Source organism: Oncorhynchus keta, chromosome 3 (assembly GCF_023373465.1).
Source record: "Oncorhynchus keta strain PuntledgeMale-10-30-2019 chromosome 3, Oket_V2, whole genome shotgun sequence".
Classification (NCBI taxonomy): Eukaryota; Metazoa; Chordata; class Actinopteri; order Salmoniformes; family Salmonidae; genus Oncorhynchus; species Oncorhynchus keta.
In genome coordinates this window covers 8,778,270-8,795,471 of record NC_068423.1, presented here as the reverse complement: position 1 = coordinate 8,795,471, position 17,202 = coordinate 8,778,270, and positions in this window count along the sequence as shown.

Genomic DNA, 17,202 nt, shown 5'->3' with positions numbered 1-17,202 from the left:
AGCTACATTTATGTCTCACCAGACCACAGAATCTTTTGCCTTATGATCTCAGAGTCTTTCACGTGCCTTCTTACAAACTCCAGACGTGCTGTCATGAGCCTTTTTTTCCAGGACTGGCTTCCGTCTGGCCACTCTCCCATAAAGCCCGGACTGGTGAGAAGTGTTGTAATTCTGGCACGTTCTCCCATCTTAGCCAAGGAACCTTCTGACAGAGTGGTCATTTGGTTCTTGGTCAACTCTCTGACCAAGGTCCTTCTTGCCCTGTTGCTCAGTTTGGTCAGACGGCCAGGTCTAGGCAGAGTCTGGGTAGTTCCACATTTCTTCCATTTCCCAACGATGGAGAACACTGTGCTCTTGGAAACTTTCAACACACTAGAAATGATTTCATACCCTACCCCAGATATACGTATGCCTCATCACAATTTTATCTTGTGGATCTATGGACAGTTCCTCAGACTTCATGGGATAGTTTCTACTCTGACATGTACTGTCAACTGTGGAACCTTATATAGACAGGTGTGTTTCTTTCTAAATCACGTCCAAACAATTTAATTGGCCACAGGTGGACTCCAATCAAGTTGTAGTGACGTCTCAAGGATGATCAAAGGAAATTGGATGCACCTGAGCTCAATTTGCAGTGTAAAAGCAAAGGGGTGTGAATACTTACGTAAATGAGATATTTCTGTATTTCATTTTCAAGAAATTTGCAAAAATGTCTGAAAATATGTTTTTACTTTGTCATTATGTGGTATTGTGTGTAGATGGGTGAGAAAAACTATATATGTAATGTCACGCCTTGGTCTTAGTATTTTGTGTTTTCTTTAATTATTTGTTCAGGCCAGGGTGTGACATGGGTTTATTGTATTGTCGTATTGGGGTTTTTGTAGGCATTGGGATTGTGGTTGATTAGGGGTGTGTCTAGTATAGGCTTGGCTGCCTGAGGCGGTTCTCAATCAGAGTCAGGTGATTATTGTTGTCTCTGATGGGGAACCGTATTTAGGTAGCCTGAGTTTCACTTTGTATTTCGTGGGTGATTGTTCCTGTCTCTCTGTAGTTTCACCAGATAGGCTGTAATTAGGTTTCACGTTCCGTATGTTGTTTTGCTTTTGTATAAGTTATTTCATGTATCGCTCTTCATTTATTAAAGACATGAGTAACCACCACGCTGCATTTCGGTCCGACTCTCTTTCTACAAACAAAGAACGCCGTTACATGTAATCAATTTTAAATACAGGGTGCAACACAACAAAACGTCAAGGGGTATGAATACTTTCTGAAGGCACTGTATGTCAAGTATGACTGTTATTTACCGGTAATAAAGTGAATAATGTCTTGGTTGAGCAGTTTTGTGTGTGTGTGTGTGTGTGTGTGTGTGTGTGTGTGTGTGTGTGTGTGTGTGTGTGTGTGTGTGTGTGTGTGTGTGTGTGTGTGTGTGTGTGTGTGTGTGTGTGTGCGTATTCTTGTGTGTGTGTTTATGTGAATGTATGTGTATGTAGGGTTGGATGTGTGGAGAGTCAATGCAAATAGTCTCTAAGGTGCAGATAAATAGCAGATCTGAGCAGGTAGACAGCTAAGGTTAGCTGTACAAAAGTGTAGTAGAAGCTGTCTCGGAGCCTGTTTCTCCGGTACCGTCTGCCAGATGGTAATGGGGTGAACAGTCTGTTGCTCGAGTGACTGAAGTCCTTACTGATCTTCCAGGCCTTCCTCAGAAATCTCCTGGCGTAAACGTCCTGAAGGGCTGGCAGCTCGTCCCCCACTGATGTACTGGGCCATCCACACCACCCTCTGTAGAGCTTTGTGGTTGAGTGCGCTTTGCAAATGCCATATCAGACCATGATGCAGCCAGACAAGATGCTCTCAATGGTGAATCTGTAAAAGTTATTGGGGATCTGAGGTGCCATGTCACATTTCTTCAGTTGCCTGAGGTAGAAGAGGCACTGTTCAACCTTCTTTAACAGTGTCTGTTTGATGGGTCCATGTCAGGTCTCCGGTAATGTGCTTGTGGAGGAACGTTAAGCTTTTGACCCTCTCCACTGAAGCCCTGTCGATGTGAATGGTTGATTCGACTGTGTTGTTATTGTTGTTGTTGATTACTCTAAGCAGGAAGTCACCCGCTGTGTATGATGGTGTCCTATAACTGACTCTACCTTTAAGGAACATCACTGTTCACCCAGTAATGCCTAATCCGCTCACCAAGCGCTAACTAACTGCAAAGAACCCATCGTGAGATGCACACTGCATATAAACAGCTTTAAAGCACTTGGTTTAGTAAAAGTTATTTGGATCAGTGGGTTGGAATTGTGTTCCCCACAAGACTACATAATTATCCAATCCAACACATCACAAATAATACAGTCCAAATAATACAATACAGGCCAGTTTATTAGGTACACCAGACCCGTTCACAGAAATGGTTCGCTCTTACACACAGCCTTGGCTTGCTAAATAAAGCAGGCAGACAGGCATTGAGGCATTCAGTTACTGTTCAATTGAACAGTAGAATGGGAAAAACGAGTGCCCTAAGCGATTTTGAGCGTGGTATGATCCTCGGTGCCTGGTGCGCCGGTTCCAGGCCATCCTCCTGGGCTTTTCAGACCTGACAAGTGTCTACGGTTTACCGGCAACAAACAAAAAACACCCAGTCAGCCGCAGCCCTGTGAGGGAAAACAGCTCGTTGATGAGAGGTGGAGGAAGAACAGGAGGCTTACAGGAGGGCAACAAACAGTAGGCCAAATAATAGTACAACAGTGGTGTGTGCAGAACTGCATCTCGGAGCGCACAACTCGTCGGCCCTTGTCACAGATGGGCTATTGCAGCAGACGACCACACCGGGTTCCACTCCTATCAGCTCAAAACAAGAAGAAGTGGCTCCAGTGGGCACACAATCACCAAAACTGGACAATTGAGGAGTGGAAAAACATTGCCTGGTCCGACGAATCGCGGTTCCTGTTGCGTCATGGTGATGGCAGAGTCAGGATTTGGCGTAAACAGAATGAGTCCACGGCCCTAACCTGCCTGGTGTCAACGGTATAGGCAGGTGGCGGTGGTGGAATGGTGTGGGGAATGTTTTCCTGGCACACAGTTCCATTGATACCAATTGAGCAACGTTTCTATGCCCCAAAGAATTCAGTCTGTTCTGGAGGCAAAGGCAGGTCCGACGCGGTACTTGACTGGTGTACCCAATAAACTGACCACTGAGTGAACATACTGTATGTGCAATACTGTATGTGCAATTAACACCTTAAGTACATAGAGGTGAGCCATACAGTAGTCCCGTTATAATGAGATTTAGGCTACTATGTGCTGTATGTTAGTGTTACAGTAGCACCCTTATGACAGGAAAAACAACATTGTTGATCTAAGAATAAGGGTTCATTAATTCCAGAGCCGTACATATGTGTGCCTGTATGTGTGAGCGTATTTTAGTGGTAACTCAAAGCCCATGCATTGATAGGTAACACGTATGACATGAAACACAGCCCTGGAAGCTCATAAATATACCATGCATTCGGAAAGTATTCAAACTCCTCAACATTTTCCACATTTTACAGCCTTTATTCTAAAATGGATTAAATAAAAAACACATCCTCATCAATCTACACACAATACCTCATAATGACAAAGCAAACCCAGGTTGTTAGACATTTTTACACAAAAACAAAACAAAACAATGAAATACCTTATTTACATAAGTATTCAGACCCTTTGCTATGAGACTCGAAATTGAGCTCAGGTGTATCCTGTTTCCATTTATCATTCTTGAGATGTTTCTATGACTTGATTGGAGTCCACCTGTGGTAAATTCAATTCATTGGACATGATTTGGAACCTGTCTATATAAGATCCCACAGTTCACACTGCATGTCAGAGCAAAAACCAAGCCACGAGGTTAAAGGAATTGTCCGTAGAGATCTGAGACAAGATTGTGTCGAGGCACAGATCTGGGGAAGGGTACTTAAACATGTCTGCAGTTTTGAATGTCCCCAAGAACACGGTGGTCTCCATCATTCTTAAATGGAAGAAGTTTGGAACCACCAAGACTCTTCCAAGAGCTGGCCGCCCGGCGAAACCGAGCAATCGGGGGAGAAGGGCCTTGGTCAGGGAGGTGACCAAGAACCCGATGGTCACTCGGACAGAGCTCCAGAGTTCCTCTGTGGAGATGGGAGAACCTTCCAGAAGGACAACCATCTCTGCAGCACTCCACCAATCAGGCCTTTATGGTAGAGTGGCCAGACGGAAGCCACTACTCAGTAAAAGGAAAATGACAGCCCGCTTGGAGTTTGCCAAAAGGCACCTATAAAACCAAGATTGAACTCTTTGGCCCGAATGCCAAGTGTCACATCTGGAGGAAACCTAGCACCATCCCTACGGTGAAGCATGGTGGTGGCAGCATCATGCTGTGGGGATGTTATTCAGGAGCAGGGACTGGGAGACTAATCAGGATTGAGGGAAAGATGAACAAAACAAAGTAGAGAGAGATCCTTGATGAAAACCTGCTTCAGAGCGCTCAAGACCTCAGACTGGGGGGTTGATTTACCTTCAAACAGGACAACGACCCTAAGCACAGAGCCAAGACAATGCAGGAGTGGCTTCGGGACAAGTCTCTGAATGTCATTGAGTTGCCCAGCCAGAGCCCGGACTTGAACCCCATCGAACATCTCTGGAGAGACCTGAAAATAGCTGTGCAGCGACACTCCCCATCCAACCTGACAGAGCTTGAGAGGATCTGCAGAGAGGAATGGGAGGAACTCCCCAAATACTGGTGTGCCGAGCCTGTAAATTCATACCCAAGAAGACTCGAGGCTGTAATCGCTGCCAAAGGTGCTTCAACAAAGCACTTTGTAAAGGGTCTGAATACTTATGGAAGTGTGATATTTCAGTACATTTATTTTAAAATTTGCACAACAAAATGGGGTATTGTGAGTAGATTGAAGAGGGGAAAACTATTTAGTTTGTCCTAGAATAAGGCTGTAACGTAACAAAATGTGGAAAAAGTCAAGGGGTCGGAATACTTTCTAAATGCACTGTACATTGCACATCAATGACTACATCTCAGCGTTCAACACCATAGTACCCTCAAAGCTCATCACTAAGCTAAGGATCCTGGGGCTAAACACCTCCCTCTGCAACTGGATCCTGGACTTCCTGACGGGCCGTCCCCAGGTGGTGAGGGTAGGTAGCAACACATCTGCCACGCTGATCCTCAACACTGAAGCCCCCCAGGGGTGCGTGCTCAGTCCCCTCCTGTACTCCCTGTTCACCCACGACTGCATGGCCAGGCACGACTCCAACACCATCATTAAGTTTGCAGACGACACAACAGTGGTAGGCCTGATCACCGACAATGACGAGACAGCCTATAGGGAGGAGGTCAGAAACCTGGCTGGGTGGTGCCAGAATAACAACCTGTCCCTCGACGTAACCAAGACTAAGTAGATTATTGTGGACTACAGGAAAAGTACGCCCCCATTCTCATCGATGGGGCTTTATTGGAGCAGGTTGAGACCTTCAAGTTCCTTGGTGTCCACATCACCAACGAACTAGAATGGTCCAAACACACCAAGACATTCATGAAGAGGTCACGACAAAGCCTATTCTCCCGCAGGAAACGAAAAAGATTTGGCATGGGTCCTGAGATCCTCAAAAGGTTCTACAGTTGCAACATCGAGAGCATCCTGACTGGTTGCATCACTGCCTGGTACGGCAATTGCACGGCCTCTGACCGCAAAGCACCACAGAGGGTAGTGGGTACGGCCCAGTACATCACTGGGGCTAAGCTGCCTGCCATCCAGGACCTCTACACCTGGCAGTGTCAGATGAAGGCCCCAGCCACCCTAGTCATAGACTGTTCTCTCTACTATCGCATGGCAAGTGGTACCGGAGTGCCAAGCCTAGGACAAAAAGGATTCTCAACAGTTTTGACCCCCAAGCCATAAGACTCCTGAACAGGTAATCAAATGGCTACCCGGACAATTTGCATTGTGTGTCCCTCCCCCAACCCCTCTTTTACACTGCTGCTACTCTCTTTTTATCATGTATGCATAGTCACTTTAACTATACATTCATGTACATACTACCTCAATTGGCCCGATCAACCAGTGCTCCCGCACATTGGCTAACCGGGCTATCTGCATTGTGTCCCTGTTCATCATATATGCATAGTCACTTTAACCATATCTACATGTACATACTACCTCAATCAGCCTGACTAACCAGTGTCTGTATGTAGCCTCACTACTTTTATAGCCTCGTTACTGTATATAGCCTGTCTTTTTACTGTTGTTTTTATTTCTTTACTTACCTACTGTTCACCTAACACCTTTTTTGCACTATTGGTTAGAGCCTGTAAGTAAGCAATTTCACTGTAACTGCTACACCTGTTGTATCCGGCGCACGTGACATATCAACTTTGATTTGATTTGACATCGAAAAAGGTTGAAGGGATAATGAATGGCATGGGGAGAGCACTATGACGTACCACTGTGCTGACTGCGCTAACGTGTCCGTGTTTCTGACCATGACATAGCTCATTAGCTGCTGCTAAACAACAGGTCCGCAGCTGACCTTGAGAGTGCACTCTCTTATTTATGAGGCCGTGCATGCACTCTATAGTAGCCAAGTGTGCCCAATGTTATACCCAAGGTTATTTGTTTTCTAAGAAGCACTTAGTAGCTCATTACAAGGTAACACATGTTAATGGTAGTTACACTGGCACAGGCTTAGCGATGTAAAATGTGCTCTCCTGTTGTGCCTATGGCCCGTTAGGACTAGGTTGGACAATAGCCTAATGTCCACTCACTCTCACCACACCCAGTTCATTTACTCGTCTACATTTTTTTAACCAGGTAAGTTGACTGACAGCAAATTCTCATTTACAGCAACAACCCGGGGAATAGTTACAGGGGAGAGGAGAGGGATTAGGTGGCCATGATGGTATGACAGTCAGATTGGTCATTTCACCAGGACACCGGGGCTAACAACCCTACTCTTATGATAAGTGCCATGAGATCTTTAGTGACCACAGAGAGTCAGGACACCTGTTTAACTTCCCACCTGAAAGATGGCACCTTACACAGGGCAATGTTTTTTTGGGGGGGACCAAAGGAAAGACTGCCTCCTACAGGCCCTCCAACACCACTTCCAGTACCATCTGGTCTCTCATCCAGGACCAATCCCTAGCTTCAGAGGCAAGCCAGCTGTGGGATGCAGGGTGGTATGCTGCTGGCATAATATGCACCCCTCTGTCCCTACACACAATCCTATCACTGATAGGATGGCCATTTATTGATACTGATACTATTGGTCTCTGTAGACTTACTTCCTAACACTGCTCTATATATATGTGAGTTCTTGTGGTCGACTGGGACTGTTTGTCACCCGTCTCCTCCACTGTGTCTTTTCTCTCTCTCTCTCTCTCTCTCTCTCTCTCTCTCTCTCTCTCTCTCTCTCTCTCTCTCTCTCTCTCTCTAGGAGGACCATCTCTCTCTCTAGGAGGACCATATCTCTCTGTAGGAGGACCATCTCTCTCTCTCTCTCTCTCTCTCTCTCTCTCTCTCTCTAGGAGGACAATCTCTTTCTCTAGGAAGACCATCTCTCTCTCTAGGAGGACCATCTCTCTCTCTCTAGGAGGACCATCTCTCTCTCTAGGAGGACCATCTCTCTCTCTCTAGGAGGACCATCTCTCTCTCTAGGAGGACCATCTCTCTCTCTCTAGGAGGACAATCTCTCTCTCTAGGAAGACCATCTCTCTCTCTAGGAGGACCATCTCTCTCTCTAGGAAGACCATCTCTCTCTCTCTAGGAGGACAATCTCTCTCTCTGGGAGGACCATCTCTCTCTCTCGGAGGACCATCTCTCTCTCTAGGAGGACAATCTCTATCTCTGGGAGGACCATCTCTCTCTCTCTGAGGACCATCTCTCTCTCGCTTTCTCCTTCCCTCTCCCTAACTGGCCACCACATGTTCTCTGTGGCTAGCATACACTAAATCAAACACAATTACACATACCAACAAAGGACAGATGGAGGAAACCAGTCTCTCAAGTCGGTTTGGTGTGGACAGTTCATGTGCCCAAGCGGTGGTCAACAACCCCGTTTTTTTTTTTGCTCGTAACTTTGTCTGTTATTATTTTGGCATTTGATGAAAACTTCTAGCAGACAAACAGTTGCTTATCCCCCCTCCCCAAATGTGCAACACATGTGCACTGTTGTCTTTTGTACTCGTCCAGATATTAGAACAGCACTAGTGAGCTGTATAGTCGAACTCTAATTAATTTATATTCATGTTTAACCTCTCAAAAAGCCTCTTCAAGGCTATGTGAAATATAATGTGACAAAGATGCGTTGACATGGAAGTGGAATAAACACCTAGAAAGTGGTGCACTACATAGCAAAACTGTTGAAGGACATTGTTGAATGTGTATTGTTTTGTATAATTAAATGTTAAATGTTTATTTGGCGAATTCTAGAAAATGTGCATGCTGCAATCATATCAAATCAGGTAAGGTAAGTACTAGCTATGTAAACAGGTAAGTACTAGCTATTTAAACAGGTAAGTACTAGCTATTTAAACAGGTAAGTACTAGCTATGTAAACAGGTAAGTACTAGCTATGTAAACAGGTAAGTACTAGCTATGTAAACAGGTAAGTACTAGCTATGTAAACAGGTAAGTACTAGCTATGTAAACAGATAAGTACTAGCTATGTAAACAGGTAAGTACTAGCTATGTAAACAGATAAGTACTAGCTATGTAAACAGATAAGTACTAGCTATGTAAACAGGCAAGTACTAGCTATGTAAACAGGTAAGTACTAGCTATGTAAACAGGCAAGTACTAGCTAAAAATGTGTACCTACACTGTGTAAAAATGTGTACCTACACTGTAATTACTCTGTACCCGACTCCCTATCTACTGAGCAAGAGCCGTGGTACATAGCTGGTGTTGTATGGACATTGGCTTTCCAATCCTATGTCAAGACAACAGCCTCATCTACTGTTAAGACGATGTATAACAACTTTGCAGGACAAGGATTATGTCATTAGGCTGGTTGCTGGTTCGGGTCTTCATATCAGGGGAATGGCTCCTTTTGCTGGTCTATGGTTTTCCGTAAATGGACCCCAGGTTAACCTCCAATCAAAAAGGAACACATAGCTGAATGTCACATGTGATTCTTCTTCCTCCTCAGCCACTGCTGCTAATCAAAGGGAAATTCAATAAATGGATTTAGTCTGTTACCTTTAACGTTCTCCCGTGTGGCACAGCGGTCTAAGACACGGCATCTCAATGCTAGAGGCGTCACTTCAGACCTGGTTTGATTCCAGGCTGTATCAAAACCGTCCGTGAATGGGAGTCCCATAGGGCGGCGCACAATTGGCCCAGTGTCTTCTGGGTTAGGCCTTGGCCAGGGTAGGCCGCCATTATAAATAAGAATTTGTTCTTAACTGACTTGCAAAGTTGAATAAAGCTTAAATAAAAATGTTTATCTGATATTACATCGTTCTTTTGGGCATTTGATGTCCAGTATTATGCAAGGTATTCCAAACATACACTACCGTTCAAAAGTTTGGGGTCACTTAGAATTGTCCTTGTTTTTTAAAGAAAAGCACATTTTTCATCCATTAAAACTGCATCAAATTGATCAGAAATACAGTGTAGACATTGTTCATGTTGTAAATGACTATTGTAGCTAGAAACAGGCTGATTTTTAATGGAATATCTACGTAGGCGTACAGAGGCCCATTATCAGCAACCATCACTCCTGTGTTCCAATGGCACGTTGTGTTAGCTAATCCAAGTTTATCATTTTAAAAGGCTAATTGATCATTAAAAGATCCTTTTGCAATTACCTTAGCACAGCTGAAAACTGTTGTCCTGATGATGGAAGCAATAAAACTGGTCTTCTTTAGACTAGTTGAGTATCTGGAGCGTCAGCATTTGTGGGTTCGATTACAGGCTCAAAATGGCCAGAAACAAAGAACTTTCTTCTGAAACTCATCAGTCTATCCTTGTTCTGAGAAAGGAAGGTTGTTCAATGTGAGAAATTGCCAAGAAACTGAAGATCTCGTACAACGCTGTGTACTACTCCCTTCACAGAACAGCGCAAACTGTCTCTAACCAGAATAGAAAGAGGAGTGGGAGGCCCTTGTGCACAACTGAGCAAGAGGACAAGTACATTAGAGTGTCTAGTTTGAGAAACACCTCACAAGTCCTCAACTGGCAGCATCATGAAATAGTACCCGCAAAACACCAGTCTCAACGTCAACAGTGAAGAGGCGACTCCAGGATGCTGGCCTTCTAGGCAGAGTTGCGAAGAAAAAGCCATATCTCAGACTGGGCAATAAAAAGAAAAGTTTAAGATGGGCAAAAGAACACAGACACTGGACAGAGGAACTCTGCCTAGAAGGCCAGCATCCCAACATTTCTAAGTGACCCCAAACTTTTCAACGGTAGTGTTTGTGTCCTCCCGACTATTTGAAATATTGCAGTTGTTTGTGGTAAGATTTCCTGACATTATCACTACATGCATGTACAGTAAACATTTGCGAACTATAGTGATTATCACAGAAGTCTACTTTTCCCCTTTCTGCTACAGGCAACTGTTTAGGGACATTACATAGGTAACAAGAGACTATAAGTAGTTAAGCAGCTATCCATCAAAGAGACTGATTTGGGTGGTGGTGTACTGTCTAGTTGTACAATGTTAAAAGGGAAGGATTGCAAATGGCAGGAAGAGGACTGATTGCCTTCCTTTGCTTTGGTCACTATGGACATCTCGGGGCTCCTGAGTGGCACAGGGGTATAAGGCACAGCATCTCAGTACTAGAAGCGTCACTAATGTCACGCCCTGACCTGAGTATTCTTTGTTTTCTTTATATATTTTGGTTTGGTCAGGGTGTGAAATGGGTGATGTATGTGTTTTGTACTGTCTAGGGGTTTTGTAGGTTTATGGGGTTGTTTACCATCTAGGTGTTTATGTATGTCTATGGTTAGAGGCAGCTGTTTATCGTTGTCTCTGATTGGGAACCATATTTAGGCAGCCATCTTCTTTGGGTATTTCGTGGGTTATTATCTATGTCTAGTCGCCTGTGTTTGCACATTTAGATTATATAGCGTCGTTTGTTGTTTTGTAAGTTTGTTTCAGTGTTCTTTCTTCATTAAATATAGAACATGTATTCATATCACGCTGCGCCTTGGTCTCCTCACTACGATGATCGTGACAACTACAGACACTGGTTCGATTCCTGGCTGTATTACAACCTTTCCGTGATATAGGGCGGTACACAATTGTAAGTAAGAATTTGTTCTTAATAAATATTCTTATGGCTGGGGGCAGTATTGAGTCGTTTGGATGAATAAGGTGCCCAGATTAAATTTCCTGCTACTCAGGCCCAGTTGCTAATATATGCATAGTAGATATTAGTAGATTTGGATAGAAAACACTCTGAAGTTTCTAAAACTGTTTGAATGATGTCTGTGAGTATAACAGGCAGGCAAAACCCGAGAAAAAAAACCCAACCAGGAAGTGGGAAATCTGAGGTTTGTAGTTTTTCAACTCTTTGCCTATCGAATATACAGTGTCTATGGGGTCATATGGCACTTCCTAAGGCTTCCACTAGATGTCAACAGTCTTTAGAACCTTATTTGATGCTTCTACTGTGAAGGAGGCGGGAATGGGAGCTGAATGAGTCAGAGGTCTGCCAGAGTGCCATGAGCTGACCACGCGCGTTCACATGAGAGTTGGCTTGCGTTCCATTGCATTTCTGAAGACAAAGGAATTATCAGGCTGGAAAATTATTGAAGATTTATGTTTTAAAAAATCCTAAAGATTGATTCTATACATCGTTTGACATGTTTCTACAGACTGTAACGGAACTTGACTTTTCGTCTGGACCTAGTGATTGCGCCTCATGAATTTGGATTACTGGGCTAAACGCGCTAACAAAAAGGAGGTATTTGGACATAAATTATGGAATTTATCGAACAAATCAAACATTTATTGTGGAACTGGGATTCCTGGGAGTGCATTCTGATGAAGATCATCAAAGGTAAGTGAATATTTATAATACTATTTCTGACTTCTGTTGACTACACAACATGGCGGATATCTGTATGGCTCGTTTTGTTGTCTGAGCACTGTACTCAGATTATTGCATGGTGTGCTTTTTCAGTAAAGCTTTTTTTTTTTAATCTGACACAGCAGTTGCATTAAGGAGAAGTTTATCTAAAGTTCCATGCATAACACTTGTATTTTCATCAATATTTATGATGAGTATTTCTGTAAACTGATGTGGCTCTCTGTAAAATCCTGGATGTTTTGGAACTACTGAATATAACGCGCCAATGTAAACTCAGATTTGTGTATATAAATGTGAACTTTATCGAATAAAACATTAATGTATTGTGTAACATGAAGTCCTATGAGTGTCATCTGATGAAGATCATCAAAGGTGAGTGATTCATTTTTTCTCTATTTCTGCTTTTTGTGACTCCTCTCTTTGGCTGGAAAAATGGCTGTGTTTTTCTGTGACTAGGTACTCGCCTAACATAATAGTTTGGTGTGCTTTTGTCGTAAAGCCTTTTTGAAATCGGACACTGTGGTGGGATGAACAACAAGTTTATCTTTAAAATGGTGTAAAATACTTCTGTTTGAGGAATTTTAATTATGAGATTTCTGTTGTTTTGAATTTGATGCCCTGCACTTTCACTGGCTGTTGTCATATCGATATCGATATTGACCAATGCACATACTATTTATTGCGTTAATAAAGACACCCTCCAGTCTCCTTTTCACCTCATTTCCGTCAGCAAGGGGGAGGCCGATGACATTACATCAGACCTACTCCTTGATTGCCCTAAGCCTTGAATGCCCTACTCCTTGATTGCCCTACTCCTTGAATTCCCTACTCCAAAACTGTGTAAGCCAACTGAGCTAAATCCTGAGCATTTGCTTGGGGAGCTAATGCAAGTAAGGTTACTCATCCTTCGTGTATGGTCCGTTCCCCGAACCACCTCCGTCAGACCAGGCAAGCAGCCAGACACTGTCTGTTCACTAGGAGGAATATTAGATTTGGGAAGTGTTCCTGTTTTTTTTCTCCTCTTATCGTGGCCTAAAAATACACTCCCTGTTCATGTGTTCTTGTATGATAATACCACTGTTCCTGCAGCATCAGTAGTGGTCAGGCTGAAAGGCTCCACTCTTGTTCATTTGACCCTCCCTTCCCTGTCTTGGTCATGGTGTCAAGGCAGCAGGTAGCCTAGTGGTTAGAGTGTTGGGCCAGTTACCAAGAGGTTGCTAGATCAAATCCCTGAGCTGACAAGGTAAACATCTGTCTTTCTACCCCTGAACAAGGCAGCTAAACCCACTGTTCCTAGGCTGTCATTGTAAATAAGAATTTGTTCTTTAACTGACTTTTTTAAAAAACGCACACTTTTTCTCACAACTGAAAGTAAAATAATAGTGTCATATTCCCTTGTTTTAACTCTCTTAACCATCAATTTCCCCAGAGACCTTTATTACAATGTATTATAATGGAAGGCTCTGGACTCTCCTATGCCTCTCACTAACCTGTCTCTGGAAGGCAATTCTACTTGATAGTATGGGAACCATGAAGTCTAAAATGGATGTTGAGACAGTATTCATTGTATAATGGGACAGTGCAGTAAAACACCAACTCGATACAATGACAGTGATATTACAAGAGTAACAAGGGTCAAAACCAAGTCCACGGTTGAACTAGAAAGACTCAAAACACCATTGTGTCTTGAAACCATGAAAAGTAGTTCACCTCAGCTGAGATCTGTGGTTTGGAGGGTGCTTGAACATAAACCCAATGTTTACTGAACTAAAATATAAACGCAACCATTTCAACGAAGTTCAAGTTTCAATGAAGTTACACTTCATAAAAGGAAATCAGTCAATTAAAATAAATTAATTAGGCCCTAATCTATGGATTTCACATGACTGGGCAGGGGCGCAGCCATGGGTGGGCCTGGGCGGGAATAAGTCCACCCACTGGAGGGACAGGCCCACCCACTGGGGTGTCAGAACCTGCCAGTCAGAGTTTGTCCTCACAAAAGGGCTTTATTACAGACAGAAATACTCCTCAGTTTCATCAGTCCAGGTGGCTGGTCTCAGACGATCCCGCAGGTGAAGAAGCCGAATGTAGTGGTCCTGGGCTGGTGTGGTTACACGTGGTTTGCGGTTGTGAGGGAGGTTGGACGTACTGCCAAGTTCTCCAAACATGACGGTAGAGAAATTAACATTTAATTATCTCGCAACACTTCTTGTGGACATTCCTGCAGTCAGCATGCCAATTGCAAGCTCCCTCAACTTGAGACATCTGTGGCATTGTGTTGTGTGAGTGGCCTTTGATTGTCCCCAGCACAAGGTTCACCTGTGTAATGATCATGCTGTTTAATCAGCTTCTTGATATGCCACACCTGTCAGGTGGATGGATTATCTTGGCAAATTAGAAAAGTTTACTAACAGGTATGAAAACCCATTTGTGAATAACATTTGAGAGAAATAAGCTTTTTGTGCGTATGGAACAATTCGGGGATATTTTATTTCAGCTCATGAAACATGACACCAACATGTTTGCGTTTATATTTTTGTTCAGTGTACATTAGTGTTAGGATACACAGAATGTACACTGCTCAAAAATATTTACGGAACACTTAAATAACACAATGTAACTCCAAGTCAATCACATTTCTGTGAAATCAAACTGTCCACTTCGGAAGCAACACTGATTGGCCGTTGGAGGGCAACAACCCAGCAGCAGGACCGCTACCTCCGCCTTTGTGCAAGGAGGAGCAGGCGGAGCACTGCCAGAGCCCTGCAAAATGACCTCCAGCAGGCCACAAATGTGCATGTGTCTGCTCAAACGGTCAGAAACAGACTCCATGAGGGTGGTATGAGGGCCCGATGTCCACAGGTGGGGATTGTGCTTACAGCCCAACACTGTGCAGGACATTTGGCATTTGCCAGAGAACACCAAGATTGGCAAATTCGCCACTGGCGCCCTGTGCTCTTCACAGATGAAAGCTGGTTCACACTGAGCACATGTGACAGACGTGACAGAGTCTGGAGACGCCGTGGAGAACGTTCTGCTGCCTGCAACATCCTCCAGCATGACCGGTTTGGCGGTGGGTCAGTCATGGTGTGGGGTGGCATCTCTTTGGGGGGGCCACACAGCCCTCCATGTGCTCGCCAGAGGTAGCCTGACTGCCATTAGGTCCCGAGATGAGATCTTCAGACCCCTTGTGAGACCATATGCTGGTGCGGTTGGCCGTGGGTTCCTCCAAATGCAAGACAATGCTAGACCTCATGTGGCTGGAGTGTGGGTTGATAATGGGTTGATAAATTTGATTTCCATTGATCATTTTTGTGTGATTTTGTTGTCAGCACATTCAACTATATAAAATAAAAAAGTAAAAAAATATATATATTTCATTCATTCAGATCTAGGATGTGTTATTTTAGTGTTCCCTTTATTTTTTTGAGCAGTGTATTTCAAAACACTATGGGAGTACTCTGAAATATCGGAAGTGGTTCTTAATCGTAATACTGGTGTTTTTATAGAGAATCTTGTGAAAACCATTGTTGTTTCAGTGGATGTAAAAGGCAGGATCAAAACACGAAAAACTCATTCAGATTTGTCTTAATTTCTTGTTCTTTTTTTTTTTACACTTGGATTTTGTGTGTATTGTTATTGTATTGCTGGATGTGGCTGCACTGCTGGAGCTTGAAACATAATCCTGTGTTAACATCTGTACAACTGTGTACACAACCGCTAAACCTTGTTTTGATGTTTTGGCAGACTGTGTCTCATGCAATCAAATGGTTTTGAAATGCCAATAGTTATAACGTAAATATTGATTTATGATGATTTGCAGACAACATTTTGATTTAAGATTGTTGTACTTTTCCTAGGGTCGACAATGGCATTTATTATAGGCTACAATTGCCAGGCCCATTGTGAGATGATAAATTATTATTACAATCAAAATGTTTAGGGCTACTGTACATGTAAGTTATAACAGGGGTAACAAGTATAAACGTTGGCTGGGATGTGTGAAGGTGCATGCGAACATGGGTCTCCTGCTTGCCAAAACACTGATTTAGTCCACCTAGCCAATCTTCAGGATGAAATTACTGTGCTGAACATTCCTTGTTACATTCAGCGCATTGGGCCCGATTCAGACTTGAGATAAGAAGACTTAACATGGGTTCAATAAAACATGGATTTAAATGGGAATGGAAACACTTTAGCAAGTAAATCTAAGCAAACAGATCTATTCAATCCTAACACTAAACATCTTTATATTTAGTATTTTGATCATCGACAAGGTTTAATTTGGACTCCCAAGTGGTGCAGCGGTCTAAGGCACTGCATCTCAGTGCTAGAGGCATCACTACAGACCCTGGTTTGATTCCTGGCTGTATCACAACCGGCTGTGATTGGGAGTCCCATAGGATGGCGCACAATTGGCCCAGTGTCGTTAGGGTTTGGCCGGGTTAGGCTGTCATTGTAAATGAATTTGTTCTTCACTGACGTGCCTGGTTAAATATATAAAATAATAATTTGAGCAATTTATTTTGCCATAGTAATGACTGATGCCAGTGCGTCACTGGCAGGAATCATCCAATTGTCTGTGGTATTAAGTTTTCGCACAGAGAGTGAATCGAAGTGAGGTTAGGTTTGGACAATGAAGATAGCACCAGGCTGTATGAATTGTCTCCGAAAAAATCCCCTGGTAAGCTACCATCGGCTGCCCAAGGACCAACAACTTGTGGCTCCATGTCCTGAAGAGGAAGGATGTGCCAGCTCGAGCTACAGGATGTGCAGACAGCACTTTGCGGAGGCAGAATTTGCGATGAAGGGCACTTTTGATGTGGCAACCGGGAGATTCGTTATGGAAAAGAGTCATAGGCCTACATTGAAGCCCTCCTCTTGCTCATCCGTTTTACATTTTGAGGGTTATGGTGTAGGGGTTACCGACCAACCATCATTAACATCGCTGACTTCCGAGTCAAGAAAAAGCGACTGAATGGATAAAGGCGTCTGCTAAATGTCATATATATTATTAAAAGTCTACGTTTGACTGCCAATAAGCTGCCCAGTGTAGTTACCATTCCTTTCCAATAGATGGCAGCCAAAGCTAATTGAAGTCACTGCTCTAGTGACAGGGACACAGGATT